The 18754-nt window shown below is 42.4% G+C and overlaps 1 long non-coding RNA gene across 1 annotated transcript in view; it reads right to left on the bottom strand.

The window, feature by feature from the left end:
* Positions 1–1559: 1559 nt before the first annotated feature.
* Positions 1560–18754, bottom strand: part of LOC142443434 (uncharacterized) — a 344074-nt gene continuing 326879 nt past the window's right edge. The window contains exon 6 of the long non-coding RNA XR_012783515.1: positions 1560–1664. This is a non-coding gene — a long non-coding RNA (uncharacterized LOC142443434). The remainder of the gene's footprint in view (positions 1665–18754) is intronic.

Here is an 18754-nt window from a genome sequence, read left to right as displayed (position 1 = left end):
GACTAACTGACAGAATATCGTCCCTATTGCACCAGGCTACTCGTGTGTGACTGACCAATCTGTGGTTAGACTCACTTCATATTGAGTGTCCACTAGGACAATGGTTACACATTGGGCTGTGATCCCCAATGTTGGCAGTTTGAAACTACCGTCAGTCAGCTCCTCAGGAGAAAGATCGGGCTTTCTACTCCCGTGAACAGTTACAGTCTCAGGAACCCACAGGGGGTTGAAATGAGTCAGCATTGATTCCATGGCAGTGAGGAAGACAGACTTTGTCTAAAGAATATAAAGGCACACCCGGCCATGTTTCTGAGAGTAGAGAGCGGTGAGGAGGGATTTCAGCTTGACGGGGAGGATATGGGGCACCCGGCCAGTAGCAGTCTTTAATGAAACAAACACATATTGAATGCACAAGAAAATAGGATTTGATGAAAACACACATTCATGCAGTAAAATATATTTCTGCTAAAGGTCATGGAATCAAAAAGAGAAGTTCAAGTACTTGTCAGCACCACAGGCCACACTTATAGATGGGGTTAAGCCAACACAGCAACAAAAAAGTCAAATCCCTTGCTGTTCAGGTCAAATTCCTAATATGTTATTTATTGTTGAGCTCTGTCTTTCTAAAATAAGGAAAATGCTGCGCGGTTCTGGTTCAGCTCTTGTAATAAAGCATACAGTTGGGCCTGTTATTAGTTCTGAGGGAGAAAGCACAGTTCATGAAAGAGTAAGCCACAGTCTGATTGTCTCTTGATAATCTATATCATCAAGAGAGGCTGCAGTTTATTTATTCAAGTATTGACGAAAGGCCAAATTTTTATTATGCAAAATCCAATTTAAACTCTTCTTAAAATGAATAAAGAAAATCTTCTTTGCTTGCACAATTACATCTCTTTTCAGCAATCTGTGAATGTTTCTTTCAAATCCCTGTAGAACATAGCTATTTTTATATTACCTATAGGTAGATTTTTTTCTCTTTCACTTCTGGGAATCTGAGTAATAAAATTAAAGTCACAATTTGACTTGTTACTATCTCAGTGTCAGACAATATCCCCAACTTAAATGGCTTTACTGGTGAAATGGTCTCAAAATCAATATTGTAGGAATCTATTACATCAAGTACCTCTGCTCCCCACCCCACCCCCAACCAGTTCCTGGCCACTGTATTTCTCCTCCTTCTGAACTTGGAGCCATTTGAAGTCTCTCTGCAGTCTCAGCCGTAACTCAGTTCCAAAGAGGCATTTGCCCTTGGTGGGCAGGCTTTGAGGACAGCCACATGGTATTAGAGGGATCAGCTCAAAGAGAGTTATAGTTATTCATTCTCAGAGCCTGTGTCCAGTTTTCATAACTGGAGTTCTCCTTGCTTTGAAACCCAATTCTAAAACCAACTTTCTGATAATTGGCTCTGTGTCTTAATAGAGGTTATTAAAATTTTTATCTGATTCATCTTTCATCTTTGACACCAATGTGTTTTAATAAGTAGGATTAATTCCATTGTGATGTCCTCCCACCCCTGCCACCCCCCAAAAAAAATCCATGTTGAAATTCTAACCCCCTGTACCTGTGAAGGCAGCTGGTTTATCAACAGGATCTTTGAGGGTGCATTCAGTTAACATTGGGTCACACGGCAGTACGGTGTGTTATAATCCAACATAAAGAGTATCCTGGTTAAAAGAGAAGAGAAAGACATACAGATGTGAAGATGAAGGAAATTCGGGGTGATACATCTACAAAAGAAGCAATGCTTAGAATTTCCAAGAACCATTAGAAACTAAAAAGAGATGGGAAAATAAGACCCTTCAGAGGGAGCATGGCCCTAATGACAATTTAAGTTTCAACGTCTAACCTTCAAAATTGGGAGAATAAACGTCTGTTCTTTAAAGCCACCTAGTTAGTGGTATTTGGCTAGAGCAGTCATAGGAAACTAATACGTAAGGCATCCAGGACAAATCTGACCTGCTGCATCATTATGGGGCAAATGGAATGGACCAGTGAGTTAGGTGGAGTCCTCCAGAGAAACAAAACTAGTGATGCTTGGATGGGTTATATCTAGAAAGAGATGCATATCAATAAATGGCCTACACAGTGAAATAGATAAGTCCAGTCTGGTTGACATCCGGCTTCTCTTCACACGTGGAAACCGATGAACCTGAAGCAGGATGAGAAAGCAGAGACAGTAGGGGGCACAGGTTGGTGGATGCAGAAGTCCAAAGTCAGCCGAATGAATCCACCATTGGTAGTCAGATAATGGTTTCTGGAATTAGCAGGTGACACAACCAGAGGTGGAGGAACCAGATGCAAGATCCAGCTCGGGCAGAAACTAAAGAGACAACAAGGATTTGACTCTCCTAAGTCTCTCTGACTTATAAAAGAGTCCAAAGAGATGCCATCAGGCTGTGAAACAATTGATAGGTTGAACTGCACCAGTCTTCACCCAGGAGTATCTAGGGACATAATCATGAACCATCACAACAAGTATTATATTGTGTGGACCAATGAGATCATCTCAATGAGCTAACTCAAATGTCAGCAGACTATAGTGGATGAGTCAAATCTGTCCTGTGGCCCATTTTGGTAAGGTTCACAAGCTGAGCCTGTTTTCTACTTTTAATAGTTTAAGGGTAATATACAGAAAGAAGAAAATGCAACAGAGACCATACATGTAACTTAAAGTATAAATATTTATTATTTGGCACTGGACAGAAAAAAATTTGCTGATCTGTAAACTAGGTTATCACATAGAGCACAAGAGTTGATGTAGACATTAGTCTACAGCTGCTGTCGCCTGTTGAAAGGAAATTGCTCATATTCCTTCCCTGAGGGTATTAAAACAGCATGTTTGCCAACTTGAAAACTCTACAAGAGGCATGAGAATCTGTGCCAACTGGCTTGAGAAAATAAACCATTCATGTAACAGAAATTATAATGGGAGGCACACGCTTATTAAGTTTGTGGCGATCCATTGTTGCAATCCCCGATATCTCTCTATCGTCTTCAACTGCCAAAAACGAGAAGTTGATGACATAGTGGAGAAACAAGGATTTACTACCCCGTTTGAGAATTGCACTTACGTCAATCTACAACCCCTGCAGGTGTGTGGCATTTCTTAGGGTTTTCTGTGTGGGGAGCATCCTTAACACAGAGGCCTTCTATTGCTTTTCCAAAATCTTCATTCCTGTTCCAGAAAACCAGTGTGGAGGTCTTAACAGACAGTGAGTATGCCTATTCCAATTATATATACAGAAACTGGAAACATATTCACAAAAATAGTCAACCCATTGGTCCACATTGACCCACTGTGAGACAAACCCATACAAAATCTCCACATCCGGTCCCTGGCCTCTGGTCTTCTCTCAGAAGTCAACGACAGTGCCAGTCTGGATTTCCTAGAATGAACACTAACTAGCTCAAGCTCATGTTAAGGGGCCATAATGGGACTCCCGGATAGGTGTTGGACCTACCTTCAGACCCACCAACTGCTCTGGCAGGGACAAGATGAGGCTGTCTACTCCAGTAAAACTTGCAGCCTCAGAAAAACTCTCTAGGGTGGCTGAGTCAGAATCAACAATGTGGCAGGATACAGAGTTCACATCAATAATTCCTTCATGAATCTGGGTGCTTTCTTCCACCTCTCACACGACTCACTGCAATAAAATCGGCTCTGACTCACAGGGACCCTACGCTCCAGGGCGAGGTAGAATACCCCTGTGGGATTCAGAGACTGCAACTTTGCAGGAGTGGAAAGTCTCATCTTTCTCTCATGGAGCGGCTGGGATTTGAACCGTCGCCCCTGTGGTTGGCAGCCCTACTCGGAACCCGCTACCTAGCAGACTACTACCTACAGGCTCTACTTTGGGAGCGGCTGTGAGAAAGATGTCCCGTGCATGTTGCTGGGACAGTCGTTGGCTGTTTGCTCCAGAGTTCCTGGCTCTCCCCTCCTGTGTGGGGAGATGGATGAACTATAGGTACTAGGCAAAGGGCCATAATCTTGATGATAGCCACTCAGATAACCCAGTGGTTTGCTAGCTACAGATAAAGGAGGACAATAATAAAATGTATCTCTTCAGTCATGACACTCCTTGATTCCAATTCCTGAGATCTGTACCATTTGCCATCCGGTAGATTTCAGCTCATCACCACCTCGCGTATCTCAGAACAGAACTGGGTTTCAAAGGGTTTTCTATCGATGATATTTCAGAAGTAGATCACCTGACTTATCTTCCAAGACTCCTCTGGGTGAACTTAAAACTCCAACTTTTCGTTTAGCATCTGAGCGTGGTACCCAATAGTACCACTCGATGACTGATCATTTATTATTTTATTTTTAAATCATTTTATTAGAGGCTCATACAGCTCTTTTCACAACCCATACATACATCAATTGTGTAAAGCACATTTGTACATTCATTTCCCTCATCATTCTCAAAACATTTGCTCTCCACCTAAACCCCTGGCATCAACTCCTCATTTTTTCCTCTTCCTCCCGCTCCCCCCTCCCTCATGAACCCTTGATCATTTATAAATTATTATTTTATCATATCTTGACCTGACGTCTCCCTTCACCCACTTTTCTGTTTTCCGTCCCACACTGTGGAGGTTATATGTGGATCCTTGTAATCAGTTCCTCCTTTCCAACCCACCCTCCCTCCACACCCCACCCCCAGTATTGCCATTGGTCCTGAAGGGATCATCTGCCCTGGATTCCCTGTGTTTCCTGTTCTTATTTGTACCAGTGTACAGCCTCTGGTCTAGCCAGGTAGAATTGAGATCATGATGGGGGGGAGGGGGCAGGAAGAATTTAGGAACTAGAGGAAAGTTGTATGTTTCATCATTGCTACATCGCATCCTGACTGGTTCGTCTCCTCACGGAGACCCTTCTGTAAGGGGATATCCAGTGGCCTACAAATGGGCTTTGGGTCTCCACTCCACACTCCCCTCCTCATTCACAATGATATGATTTTTTGTTCTGATGCCTTATACCTGATCCCTTCAACACCTCGTGATCGCACAGCTTATGTGCTTCTTCCATGTGGGCTTTGTTGCTTCTCAGCTAGATGGCTGCTTGTTTACCTTCAAACCTTTAAGACACCAGACACTGTATGTCTTGATAGCCGGGCACCATCAGCTTTCTTCGCCACATATGCTTATTCACCCATTTGTCTTCAGCAATCGTATAAGTGAGGTGAGCACACAATGATATAATTTTTCGTTCTTTGATGTCTGATAACTGATCCCTTCGGCACCTCATGATCACACAGACTGGTGTGCTTCTTACATGTGGGTTTTGTTGCTTCTGAGATAGATGACTGCTTATTTACCTCCAACCCTTTAAGACCCCAGAGAATATATCTTTTCTTCCCCATCAGCTTTCTTCACCACATTTGCTTATGCACCCGCTTTGTCTTCAGTGATTGTATTGGAAAGGTGAGCATCATAGAATGTCAATTTAAGAGAAGAAAGTATTCTTGCATTGAGGGAGTACTTGAGTGGAGGCACAATGTCCTTCTGCTACCTTAATACTAAACCTATAAATATATGCACATAGATCTATTTCCCCATCCTCATATAAAAATATATTTACATATGTGCATGCCTTTATTTAGACTTCTATCAATGCCCTTTGCCTCCTACATCTTTCCCCTATTTCCTATGACTTAACTCCTGTCCCACTCTCATGCTCAGCCTTCATTTGGGTTACAGTAATTCCTCTTGGTTACATTACCCTTGGTCATGCCCTACCAGGCCTCCTACACCCTTCTCACCACTGATATGGATCACTTGTTGTTCCCTTGTCCCTGGGTTTATTAACACCACTTCCTTTTCCCCCACTTCCCCCTCTTCCATGTTCCCCCAGAATTGTCAGTCCAGTTGTTTTCTCCTCCAGATTGTTCATCCAGTCTATCTTATTTAGACAGACCTGAAGAGATAATAATATGCACAAAAACAAGACAGAGCAAAACCAAGCAACAATATAAAACAACAACAACAAGCCAATGACAAAAAAAAATACAACAAGAAAGAAAAGCTTTTAGTTAGTTCAAGAACTGTTTCTGGGCCTTCAGGAGTGTTTTCCAGTCCAGTCTGTTGGAGAATCAAGCCCTGGCCCCAAAGTCCACCTTCAGCATTCCTTGTATACCTTGTTGCTCCATTCCCTTGCTATTCTGTTGCACCCCCTTAGTGGTTTGCCCCGGTGTGGCGGGATCAGATAGGTCATAATTCCCACACTGTGTCTCCAGTGTTGTTGTCCCCTGTAGGGGTATGGGTCAGTGAGGGATGTCATGTCTCATAGTGGGGCCAGCCATATGGTCCTTTCTATGGACTGGCTTCTCTGAGTGGGAACATCGTCCTCAAGGCCTTGTGGGGCAGGATGTGCTCCACTCTCTCCTCCTCCCCCTTCATCTGCTCCTGTGTGCTCCCATCAGATATGTCCCTCTCCTGGAACTGCAGCTTCAGTGCCATCCTCTGAAATAAATTCTTCTGGGGGGAGGGGCAGGTGTCCACATAGTAGTTGGAATTGGGGCCGGCCCCCCAGACCTCTCCATTTGCTCCCTACTCCATGTGGGCATGTTGTATTCACATCTTGGAGCACGGGGTTGAAGCCTGGTGCCTCTTTCCCTGTGGAGATATAAACAATGCCCTACCTTGGGTGGGTTAGTGGATGACTGATCATTTAATCAATGCCAAAGATCCCTGGCTGCAATCCTCACTCCATTTCTGTTCACTCTCACAGACGCTGGGCCAGGTCATGTGCTGTCCCTCGAACTCTGCCACCAGGGAACTTTCCTTAGCTGTATCTCTTGCCTCTTAGGCCTGCAAAGGTCAGCTGTCCAACCCTTTTCAAGGTTGACCTCAGTGTCAAAACGAAGGCAGTATCCTCCATTTATCTCATGAAGTATAATTAGGTGCAAATTAGCAACTTGCACATGACAGATAGACCTCAATATTTTATATTTATATTCTTTCTCTACTTTATTCCAAGAAACATCTGAAAATCATAACTTTAGCATTGGCTACCACTGTGCACACATTTCTATCAAACCCGCTGGGCTGCCCAAGTGAGCCGGTTGAACCCAGAATCTCTGGCAAGGGCATCCTTGTGATACAATCAGCCTAATCTAAAATTATGCTTCCCCCTTCATGGTCTGGCACCTTCTGAATCCATTCCAACCATATTCCAGGTTTTGTAGGGTGTTTTCCATTGAAGATTAGAAAAACGGATGCTTCCTTTTGCTGTGTAGGTCGTGTCCTCCAAGTGTTGTGTCTGTTACCCCACCACTATAATAGGATGTGATGCTCCTATGGGCCTGAAGGCAGTGCTGGGATGGGATCATAGGGTGTGTGTAGAATTGACGGACCTTGGTGAGCTTGACTCCTTGGGGAAGATCGTAACAAAACCTTGAGGATAGAAAATATAAACTCATTAAAAAAGAAAGAGGTTTCCCTCTGATCTCAAGAAATACTCGGTGGGATTTAGATTTTGATGTACTCAAATACACACAATTCTACACAACACATTGTTTAAATTTTCTTGTGCCCATTCTTCAATGAAGAGCCTGCCACATCTATTCATTCAGCCTATATTGTATTCCCAGGAGTTCTGGTGGTGAAGTGGGTTTTGCATGGGACTATTAACCACAAGGTCCGGAGTTCAAAACCGCCAGCTGTACCATGGGAGAAAGATGGGACTTTGTATTCTCACAGAGTTATAGTCTCAGAAACACACAGAGGCAGTTCTATGCTCTCCTAGAGGGTCAGTAGGAGGCAGAATCAACTTGATGGCAGTGAGTTTGCTTTCACTATATTTTTTGGTTGGCTTCCCCTTCTGGTCAACAGTTCAAAACAACCAGTTGCGTTCTACTCCTATAAAGAGGTCTGGTCTCGGAACCACACAGGGCAGTTCCACCCTGTCCCAGAGGGTTGTCATAAGTGGGACTAAGTTCAATGGCAGCGAGAGACTTTGTATATTATAGTTCAGCTACTTGGCAGGTCAGACTGTGGCCCTGCTTTCAGGGTCTGTCCGTCTAGCACTTAGAAGAGAGAAGAGAGCACCACAGGAGAACTGGAGGAATTCCCTGGTCCCGTGACCACAGACTTAAGCAGAACTCTTAAAATCCCATTCATATATATATATATATATATATACCATATTGAATGAAGGGGGAAGTGCAGAGTGGAGACCCAAGGCCCAAGTGTCAGCCACTGGAGATCCCCTCATAGAGGGGTTTAGGAGAGGAGATGGGTCAGTCAGGGTGCGAGGTAGTACCGATGAAGAACACAGCTTTCTCCCAGATCCTGGATGCTTCCTCCCTCCAACTGCCATGATCCGAATTCTACCTTGCAGGGCTGGATAGGGCAGAGGTTGTACACTGGTACATATGAGGGCTAGAGGCACAGGGAATCCAGGGTGGATGATACCTTCAGGACCAAGGGTATGAGGGGCGATTCTGGGAGAGTGGAGGGTGAGTGGGTTGGAAAGGGGGAACTGATTACAAGGATCCACATGTGACCTCCTCCCTGGGAGAGGGACGGCAGAAAAGGGGGGGAAGGGAGACTCCAGATAGGGCAAGATATGACAAAATAACGATGTATAAATTACCAAGGGCCCATGAGGGAGGGGGGAGCGGGGAGGGAGGGGAAAAAAAAAAGAGGACCTGATGCAAAGGGCTTAAGTGGAGAGCAAATGCTTTGAGAATGATTGGGGCAGGGAATGTGTGGATGTGCTTTATACAATTGATGTATGTATATGTATGGATTGTGATAAGAGTTGTATGAGCCCCTAATAAAACATTTAAAAAATAATTTTAAAATCCCATTCTCTCTCTCTCCCTGCTCCCTTTCTGACTTTCCACTAGTCTGAGATAAATAGAACAATCCTATTACTCTCTGCCACCAGCAACCAACCTTGCATTCTCCCCATGAAGACTTCCATTGCTGTGGCCACCAACTCTTGTCTTTGATAAGCATCATTTTTTTCACAATTAAAGGGCTTATTAATGCCAGTGAGAAATGCGCAGGGTAACGTTTATTATCAGGACATGTTACAGAGTTCTTTCAGGTCTGCTAATACGACTCCTCTTTAATCCTCAACCTGAATGCATCCAACTCAAATCTGTGGGTCAGCAAATCCAGCTCCCTAAATTAAGTGCCCAGAAGCAGCCCCACTCCACTGAGCCTCAACGTGAAGGCCCTCAGTTCCCCTCCTGTGGGTCAGCAAACCCAGATTCCCCAACTGGGTGCCCAGAGGCAACCTGCGCCAAAGCACGTGGCTTTCCTTGCTCCTGGGGTCAGGACGTCCACCGCTCTGTTTCATGCTCTGGCTGCTGGTTCCGCTGCTGTTCCGCTGATGGTATCGTTGTCTTCTGGATGCAGGAGGTTCCCTGCATAGGAATCTCCGGTCCAGAGGATGTGCTCCATTCCTGGCTCTTGCTGGTAATGAGATCCCACCTCCTTCTGCTCAGAGGGTTCATCTTACACACACAAGATGGCATGTTGGGGGATCTTGTTCACAATTAGTCACAGGTGAATCCCATCGATATCCACCCTACCTTCTTACCAGGCCCTCACAGGAAACGGTTAACAATCTTTCACTGGACAAGCCTCTTGGTCAATTCCTTAAATTTCTCCCATAAACTTAAACACAGAGCAATCAAATCTGGTGGGCCTTAGGGACCTGGCTTGAAGAGCAAATGAAATAATTCACTGCCGGGCAAATTTCATATACTGAGCTACCTCATGAACAGAGCCCACCAACAACACCAAATCTCGAATCACACACTGCCCAAAAGAGCTCAGCTATATTCAACTGACACTGTATCATGGCCAGGTGGAGCTTACCTGGAAAATGCAAGGGTAATTTAACATTCACCCTACAATGTAATTGTCCATTAAGGGAAGCAGGAGGAAAAGCAGACGACTGTGTTTCAAGATGTAGGGAAACGTCTCTTACACAGTTCAAAAACCATTCACGAAAAAACTCTCTACGTGCGAAATTCAGAAGTTAAGCGCTCCAGCTGATCAAGGGCATCTAGGAGGCACCGACACTGACATTGGAGTGATGGTGAAGGGCAAGGAGCCCCGTTCCTTCTACAGTCACCGCTGTGCTGTGACCAGGGTGGCCACTCTGCCGACGTTCCATCTCTGAACTGTATCCCTCCGATCAGACAAATGGGCGGGGGTTGTTGCTAGGTGCCACAACCTGGATTCCTAGCAGCCCGTCGTACAGACGGAAACCCTGCGGGGACCTGTACCCTCCTCTCCATCACTATTGTCAGTGAGAGCACGGTTGCCGCCACTGTACCCCTCCATCTCATTGAGGGTCTTCCTAGTCCCTCGCCCTCCACTTCACCAAGCATGGTGGCCTTCCCCGGGGACTGCGCATGTCTAAAGTACACGAGGCAAGTTTCAGCACCGTCGCTCCAAAGGAGCATTCTGGCTGGACTTCATCCAAGACACGTTGGCAGGTTCTCTGGCAGTCCACGGTACGGTCAATACTCTTTACCAGCGCCATCATGCAAGTGCTTCGCCTCATCTCCAGCCTTTCTTATTCAGTGGCCCGTGTTTGTGTGCATAGGCAGAGTCTGAAAATGGTCCTCCAAGTGTGAATGATGTTTAAAGAACCTTCCAATTCTGTTGAAACATCCCAGAGACAAAGCTGCCCATCATGGCATCCTGTGATGATGGTGGGCCTGACATCTGTTAAAGGCACAGATGAAATACGTTTTGTCTCCAAAGAACAATGGGTAGGACTAGGCTGTTTTCCGCGATTGTGTTTCCAACCCAGGCAAAGGAGCCCCTAAAGCCCCCGCAGGACACCCCCCTTTCCTGGCACAGGTGCCTAGCTGTGGGCCTGGAGCCCCACATGAAGGTGGGGCACAGGAGGCAAGCAGCAGCACTCTGCGACCTGAACGGAGCTCGGTAAGCATCTTGTCAGAGCATCTCCTGCTACACAACCGCAGGTGATCGTAAAAACGAACACGCAACCAAACCACTGCCTCTTTGTGATGCTGACAGAATGTTAGGTGCCAACCTCAGACTCTCATTTCCTTGATAGTCTGCTAAGTGAGTGCCCGTGGCTTATCGCCACCATGGCAAAAAGTCAGCGTATCAGCCAGGGTTCAGCGGTTCAGAGAAAGAAGCCTACTGTCAGCAGACAGGAATCTTTTACAGAATATTAGATACCTTAATTTCTATGTAAACTAAAACAGAGGTTGCAGGAAAAACTCTTAAATCACAAGACTACCCAGGATGCGGTTGTCCTGCTCAGAGTCAAGATGCCACCTGAGAAATCGACAGCAGCAGCCAACGCAAGAATCAACGCACTTCCTGGATTACCTGCACCAGCAAAAGATAGGTGCCTCATATCTGCCTTTCATCTACACGTATGCTTCCTTTCTAGACTTACGTTTTTCTGAGGACATCTGGTTGGCAATACCTAACTCACATTGGGAAACGTAGAAAATGTAGCTGTTCGTTCACCAACCTCTGATATAGAGGCAGCGACATCAGAAAGGGGTAGAAATCGATGTGGAGAAAGGCACACGACATTCACCACAGTCCTGGTGGGTGGGCGTGTGTCCAGAGAAGGGGAGGGGCTAAGGGGGATTTGTTGTGGTTGAAATTTCTCCTATCCGGTGACAAGCTGTACTGATGTTATGCTTCCCTGCTTCCTGCGCTGCGTCTCTGACACAGACAGCGCCGCCACTACTCCTGGGCATTTCATCGCTATCCATTTGGCAAATAATTAGCCCCTAATTATTTGTTGTAAAACTCTTTCCTGATGTGAAATCTTTCCCAGAAGTATTGGTCTATGCTGATCCTTGTCCTTTCGATGTTTTCACGAACTTGATTGAGCTGTATCTTCTCTTGGCTTCTGTCTTCTTTACACAGAAGGATCTGTCTTCTGCCTACAACCCAGCAGGTTCGGGGATCGTCCCAATCTTTTCAATCTCAGTGAAATTTAAGTGGACACATCGAACCAAATACCATAATATATAAGTAAAGAATTTTGGAAGACATCAATCTAACTCAAATTACTATTCCAAATGTTCAAAGTATCCTATATCATCTCTTATTAACTTATCAGCAATAATTTTTAATATTTATCACTCTGCTAACTAGAGAATTCATCATTTTTACCTTTTCTTTCAAATTAGGTATATGAACAAGACAGCACACATTTTTTTCTCACTCGAATATGTTATATTGTTAGAAAAAGAGCAGTAATTGTCCTGATGGGTCACACTTGGTTAATCAGAGTTATCCTAATTAGTGAGTCTCTTTTCTTCCAAACTCCTTGACTCTCAAGGCTTTTTGTTTGAACACAAGTTTGGTTTTTGGTTTTTTGTAGAAGTCTAAGACAAAATGAATTATGTAGCTTCTTGCTGCACATAATTAGATTTCATAAAGATTTTTTTTCTATCGATGAATCACATAGAGATTACATTTACCTTTCGTATCTGATGACCTTTCTATGCTGGTCATAACATGATTTAAAATAAAGTCATATAAAATGGTAGCATTGTCAAGCAATCTTGAATCATTCTAATAACTGCTTCATTACAGAATTTTGTTCTTGAACTTGGGCATAGTTTATATCAGGTTGAATGCAGTGTGGGAAGGAAGCCCTGTTTTATTTTAACTTGACATTTGAGTTGAATTGTTCCTTGTGCCACTAACAAAATAAGCGTTTTGTTCTAAAACAGCCATAAGGTATTTTTTGGAAAATGAGGTCTCCAGCATGGAGTTCCAAAGTTTCTATCTTTGACAAGTCAAGGAATTGGTTTTGTGTAAATATGTCTGACACGTTTGATTCTAAAAATAAATTTTGGATTGCTCCCAGGTTAGCCTCCTGCAATTACATAATTTTCACAAGTTATTAATATCCCTCAGAAACTCTCCTTCCATGCTGTTTTTAAAATCAACACATTGTCTCCCCCACTAACACCACCATCCCTAAGTCACTCTGTTTTCTTTCAAAGGGGTCCTAACTAAGAGAGGCGTTAATTGACCCTTTTCTTTCTGACCAACAGTAAGTAATAGGACATGTAGGTCCTTCCCATACTACTCCCATGCCCAGCCCACATACTTTCAGGCTTTGGGGGGAAAAAATGTATTTATATGTTTTCAGAATCCCTTTCTTAATTGCTAACACATGATTTTCAGTACAGACTCAAACCACATAAGAGGCTCTATATTCCCCAATGTTTAGATCCAGAACTGCATATGATTAACAAAGTGTAACACAAGAGGCAACATCAATGCCTGGGCTTCTCTATAGGTTGTTTTCTGGATCCATGGGTAATTGCAGCCAGGTAATTATGTAGCAATTTATTTCGGTCACTTAGGGCAGATATATATATATATATATATATATATAATTTGATTCTCTCCAAGACCTGTGAATTTGATCTTGGAGGGAGCTTCAAAGAGTTTGTGGGAATAAGGAATTCAAAGATAATGGATTTTTTCTATAAACTTTTTGAAGCCCGCTTGTATTTTCTTTTTTTTATTTTAACAATTTATTGGGGCTCATACAATTCTTTTCACAGTTCATACATATACATACATCAATTGTATAAAGCACATCTGTACAGTCTTTGCCCTAATCATTTTTTTCTCTTTTCTTCTTTTACATTTTATTAGGGACTCATACAACTCTTACCACAATCCATACATATATATACATCAATTGTATAAAGCACATCCATACATTCCCTGCCCCAATCATTCTCAAGGCATTTGCTCTCCACTTAGCCCGCTTGTATTTTCATGCCTATTTTATAGATATGGATACTGAGACAGAAGGTGGCTAAGTAAAATGGCCCATCACTTATAAAAGGGGGAGCAGCAATTTGAACTAATAGATTTTTTTACAATGATGAGTTTTTCTGGATTTTCTAAATGAATGCTAATACTTATTTTAATGAGAAGAAAAAATATTTGAAAGACATACAAAATACTTCAGGGGTGGGCCCTACTGAGTAGGGGACTATCATTTACCTGATAGCATCACCTTGAAATTTACAGTTAGCAATGGTGTCTCAATGAAATATTTTATTACCTTCTTTTTCTATAGGACAAATATTACATTACTGTAATGATACATGTATATTTTTAAGTAACACACAGAAAGTATGCTACTTTAACAAAAACCACAAGCCATCCCAGTGCAAATTCCTTCAGATAAATAAAACATAAATAAAGGGAGTTATGTTTTTCAGGAAATCATCTATTGAAAAGACATAACTCATTCCCTTTCATTCGTATGCCATTAGATGAGTTTCTGCGTACCATTTAAATTGACATTTTCCCTCAACTTTCTCCTGTGTTTCCATCTTGTTAGTGAAGAGGCTTTTTAATTTCCAAAAGTCACAGAGTCACCAGGAGAGCCGTGTGTCATATAATTTAACATGCAACTGCTCCAGCTGTTTCGCCCAGCACAGGTTAGGGCAGAATGTCTCTTAGAGACATCACTCCAGAGATGGGAAGAAAGCATTCTGACCTTCCGTCGCAGCGCTCATGAGTTGGGAAAATGTGATTTATTTTGGGTAGAGAGCAAATGGAGCATTGCCTCTTTCAGTAAGTCAAGAGTGACCAGAGTCACCTACAACTTGCTAGTCAATAGCCTTTTATAATGTTTTCCATTTAAAAGAACTATTGTTGTACTTGTCCTTAAAATATCAATGAATCCTTTCCCTACTACAATTAAATGACCCAATTAGAGTCGTTTCTGACCTACAACCATAGCAAATACTACTCATGCATGAGTTTTCCTCCTTCTCATGCAGAAAAGGCACATTCTCCTAAATTGAGAACCCATTAAAAATTGGCCCTTAAATGTAAAATAATTAGAACTTCAGGGCTGCATAGAAAGGCAATTTAAGACTAGTGAAAGAGGTGAAAAGAGAAAAACGAAACGATTCAAGGTCTATTTGAAATTTAATCAACTCTGGATACCCAATGACTTGGGGGGGGGGGCTCTCTTTGCTCATCTATAAAATTAAGCATGTGGATGATTTAAAAAGGGGGAAAAGGCAGAACAATTGGAAACCAGTATGAAAAGAGTTTGTCATTCCCAACTTAGTCTCTAAGACACCTTTTAAAGCCTTCTCTACGTGTTTAGAAAGCTGTGTCTCCTCCCTGGCTTGTTTGGACAATTTATAGGACAAAGTAACAGTGTTCTGTAGCATTCCCAAGGTTGTAAATGTTTATGGAAGCAGAGTGCCTCAAATTTCTTCCGTGGCTTGGGGTGGTGGTTTTGAAGCATGAGCCATTTGTTTAGCAGCCTGATGCTTAATCCTTGGCACCACCAGAGCTCCTTCAAATTCATATTGTGTGAACTGTGAGGATTATCCTCAGTCTGTACAGGCCCAGAAAAAGCAACGTCCTGTCACTAGGAGTCACCACTGCTGTGATGGAAATAAATTGATATATATATAATAAGATATCTAATATAATATGTAATGATATAATATATAATATAATATAAATATATATAAAGGGTCTTCAAAAATATATATAAAGGGTCTTCAAAAAGTTTGTGGAAAATGTGTGTTATGAAAAAACCATGGTTGGATTTTGTTTTTTGTTTAGTGTTTGTTTGTTGTGCCAAAATAAACTCACACTACCTGGTTATATAGCATGTCTTAACGGAGTCTAGTTTAAAAGGAGCCCCTTATCAGAACAGCACGACTTCTACTAAAACTGAGGCAAGAACAAGCATGAAATTCATGGTAAATGTTGTCGCTGTTCTGAGTTGGGTTACTATCCACGTAGTCGGCAGTTTGAAATCCCCAGCAAGTGCTCAGCGGGAGAGAGAGGCTTTCTACTCCTGTGCACAGTCACGGTCTCAGAAACCCACAGGGGTGCTGTGAGTCAGCACTGACTCAATGGCCTTGAATTTGGTTTCTCAATTTGGGGTAAAAGAATAGCGACATAATGAATGTTCTGTGAGACATTTATGAGGTCAAGTCTCCACAAGAAATAAGCAGTTGACAGATGGGTGATTTGTTTTTTTAAAGAAGAGACTGACCAGTTTTAGAAATGAGGCCTGCAGTGGTAGACCCTCTGTATCAAATTGCATGGAAACTTGTTTGTGCTCTAATTGAAGAGGGCTGATCATGAACAGTGTGAAAAAGCCAACAGTATCTGGCTCACAGAGGGCCTGCTAAAATGTAAAATTTGAACAAATATTCTGTTTGATGGGTGTCCAAACTGATGTGCCCAGATCAGGGGAGACAAGAGCAGAGCTTTCCATCGAAATTTTAAACAAGTGGGATCAAGCTCCTGAACCATTTTTTGGAAGGTTTGTAACAAGAAATGAGACATGGCTTCACAGCATGATCCTCAAGACACAGCCCAACCAAAGCAATGGCTACCAAGAGGTGGGGCTGGTCCAGTAAAAGCAAAAGCAGAGGTCATCCAAATAGGAGTTTTTTTTGGATGCTCAAGTTGTTTCTTGTTGTTGATCTTCTGGAGGAGTGAAGAACGATATCATCTGCTTATTTTTTGAAATCATTTTATTGGGGGCTCTTACAGTGCTTATAGCATTCCATACATCAATGGTATCAAGCACATTTGTACATATCTTGTCATCATCATTCCTACTTGAGCCCTTGGTATATGCTCCTCTTTTTTTCCCTCCCTCCTCCACCCTCCCATCCTCATGAATCCTTGATCAATTATATATTATTATTATTATTATTCCGTATCTAACACTGTCCATTGTTTCCCTTCATCCACATTTTGGTTATTCGTTCCCTTCGGAAGGGTGGTGGGCTATATAGCCAACATCCACTTATTTGGAGAATAATGTTTGGGGAAAAAGTTAGCCAGAGCTTTACTAGAAAAAACCCAGCTTGCCATTCTTCACCACAACACTGCTCTTGCTCATTGGTCTCATCAAATGAGGGCGATTTTGTGAAAGTTTACGTGGAAAATCATGGCGTACTCACATCAGAGTCCTGGTTTGGCTCCTTCTGACTTCTTTTTGTTTCCCAATCTTAAAAAAAAAAAAAATTGAAAGGTCGCCCATGTTTCAGCAGTTGACAATGAGAAAAATCACTGCATTGACATGGATAAATTCTCAGGCCCCTCATTCCTTTAGGGCTGGGCTAATTAACTCGGAGTGTTACTTAAAAAGGTAGCTTGACTTTACAGAACTTATGTTAAGAAATAAAGTTTATATTTTTTTTAAATCATTTTACTGGGTGCTCATACAACTCTCATCACAATGCACATATCAATGGAATCAGGCATGTTTGTCCATATGATGCCCTCATTCTTTTCTGGACATTCACTTTCTATTGAGCCCTTGGTACCAGCTCTTCTTTGTCTCCTGCCCCCCGCCGCCCGCTCCCTCGTAACCCCCTGATAGATTGGACATTGTTATTGTTTTCATCGCTCACTCTGACCGCTGTCTCCCCCATGGTCTCTGTTGCTCTTCCCCAGAGGGGTGTATGATGGATTATGTGTTGATCATTATGATTGGTTCTCCCTTTCTCCCTTCTCCCCCTCTTCCCTGTACCCTTCTGGTATCTCTATTCCCACTCCTGTTCCTGGATTCTGTGTGTCCTGTACATGTTCCCGTCTAGTATGAATTGGGAAGCAGCACTGGGGTCATGGTAGTGGGGGATGAGAAACCAGAGGAATATCGTGTGTTTCCTCGATGCTTTACTGCACCCTGGTGACTCATCCCTTCCCTGTGGCCCCTCTGTGGGGAGACTGTTCCCTGTCTGCAGATGGGCTTTGGATCTCTGCTCCAGTCCCCTCGTTCTCAACAATATGTATTTGTTCGTTATGTGTCTGCTGATGTCTATTACCCGACCCCTATGACTCCTCATGATTACACCAGAGGTGCGCTTCTTCCATGTGGACTTATTGCTCCACTGCTGAATGGCGGCTTTCGTAACTTCAAGGCCTGCGAACAGACCCAAGAATTTTGTATATTTCTTCTCTCGCTCTTTTTTTAAAAAAAATTTTAATTAAGAAAGGCAGCTGGGAGGGAGCGGGGAGGGAGGGGAAAAAAGAGGACTTAATTCAGAGGGCTTAAGTGGAGAGCAAATGCTTTGAGAATGATGAGGGCAAAGAATGTACAGATGTGCTTTGTACAATTGATGTATGTATATGTATGGATTGTGATAAGAGTTGTATGAGTCCCTAATAAAATGTTTAAAAAAAATAGAAAGGCAGATGGAGTCCGGCTATTAAAAGATATAGCATGGGTGGTCTCAAAATTTATATTCTTTTATTTTTATCTCTTAATCCCATTTTCCATGAATTAAAAAATATACCCTTGTAAAATGCATAGGAAAGATATCCCAGTACATAGTAAAAGTTCAATGTATAGGAGTTTATATTATTATTAATGTTTTCTTTTCATATGAATGGTTTATATTTAAAAGTACACCAACTTAAAATGTGTGGATGTACTGGTAGAACAAAAATTTATAAATATAATAACACAATTAAACTATCAGATATAAAAACTGCTAATATCTATATATAGTTTTGAGGCCACCTCTGATCATGTAAGTCTTCAAAACACTGTAATAAGATCAAAAAGAATATAATACATAGGAATAAATTTAAGAAGTATAAGGGTTGTACAAAAATTTCAAATATTTCTGAGGCCAATAAAATAATTTTGTAATGATTTGGCAAGCAGTCCATGGATATAAGATTGAAAGATTCAATAGGTTGAAGATGACAAATCTCTCCAAATTGAACTATAGATTCAATACAATCCTTTCAAATC

The sequence above is a fragment of the Tenrec ecaudatus genome, chromosome 3 (assembly GCF_050624435.1).
Source record: "Tenrec ecaudatus isolate mTenEca1 chromosome 3, mTenEca1.hap1, whole genome shotgun sequence".
Lineage (NCBI taxonomy): Eukaryota > Metazoa > Chordata > Mammalia > Afrosoricida > Tenrecidae > Tenrec > Tenrec ecaudatus.
Note: the sequence above shows the minus strand (reverse complement) of the source record. Positions and strands in the feature narration are given on the sequence as shown.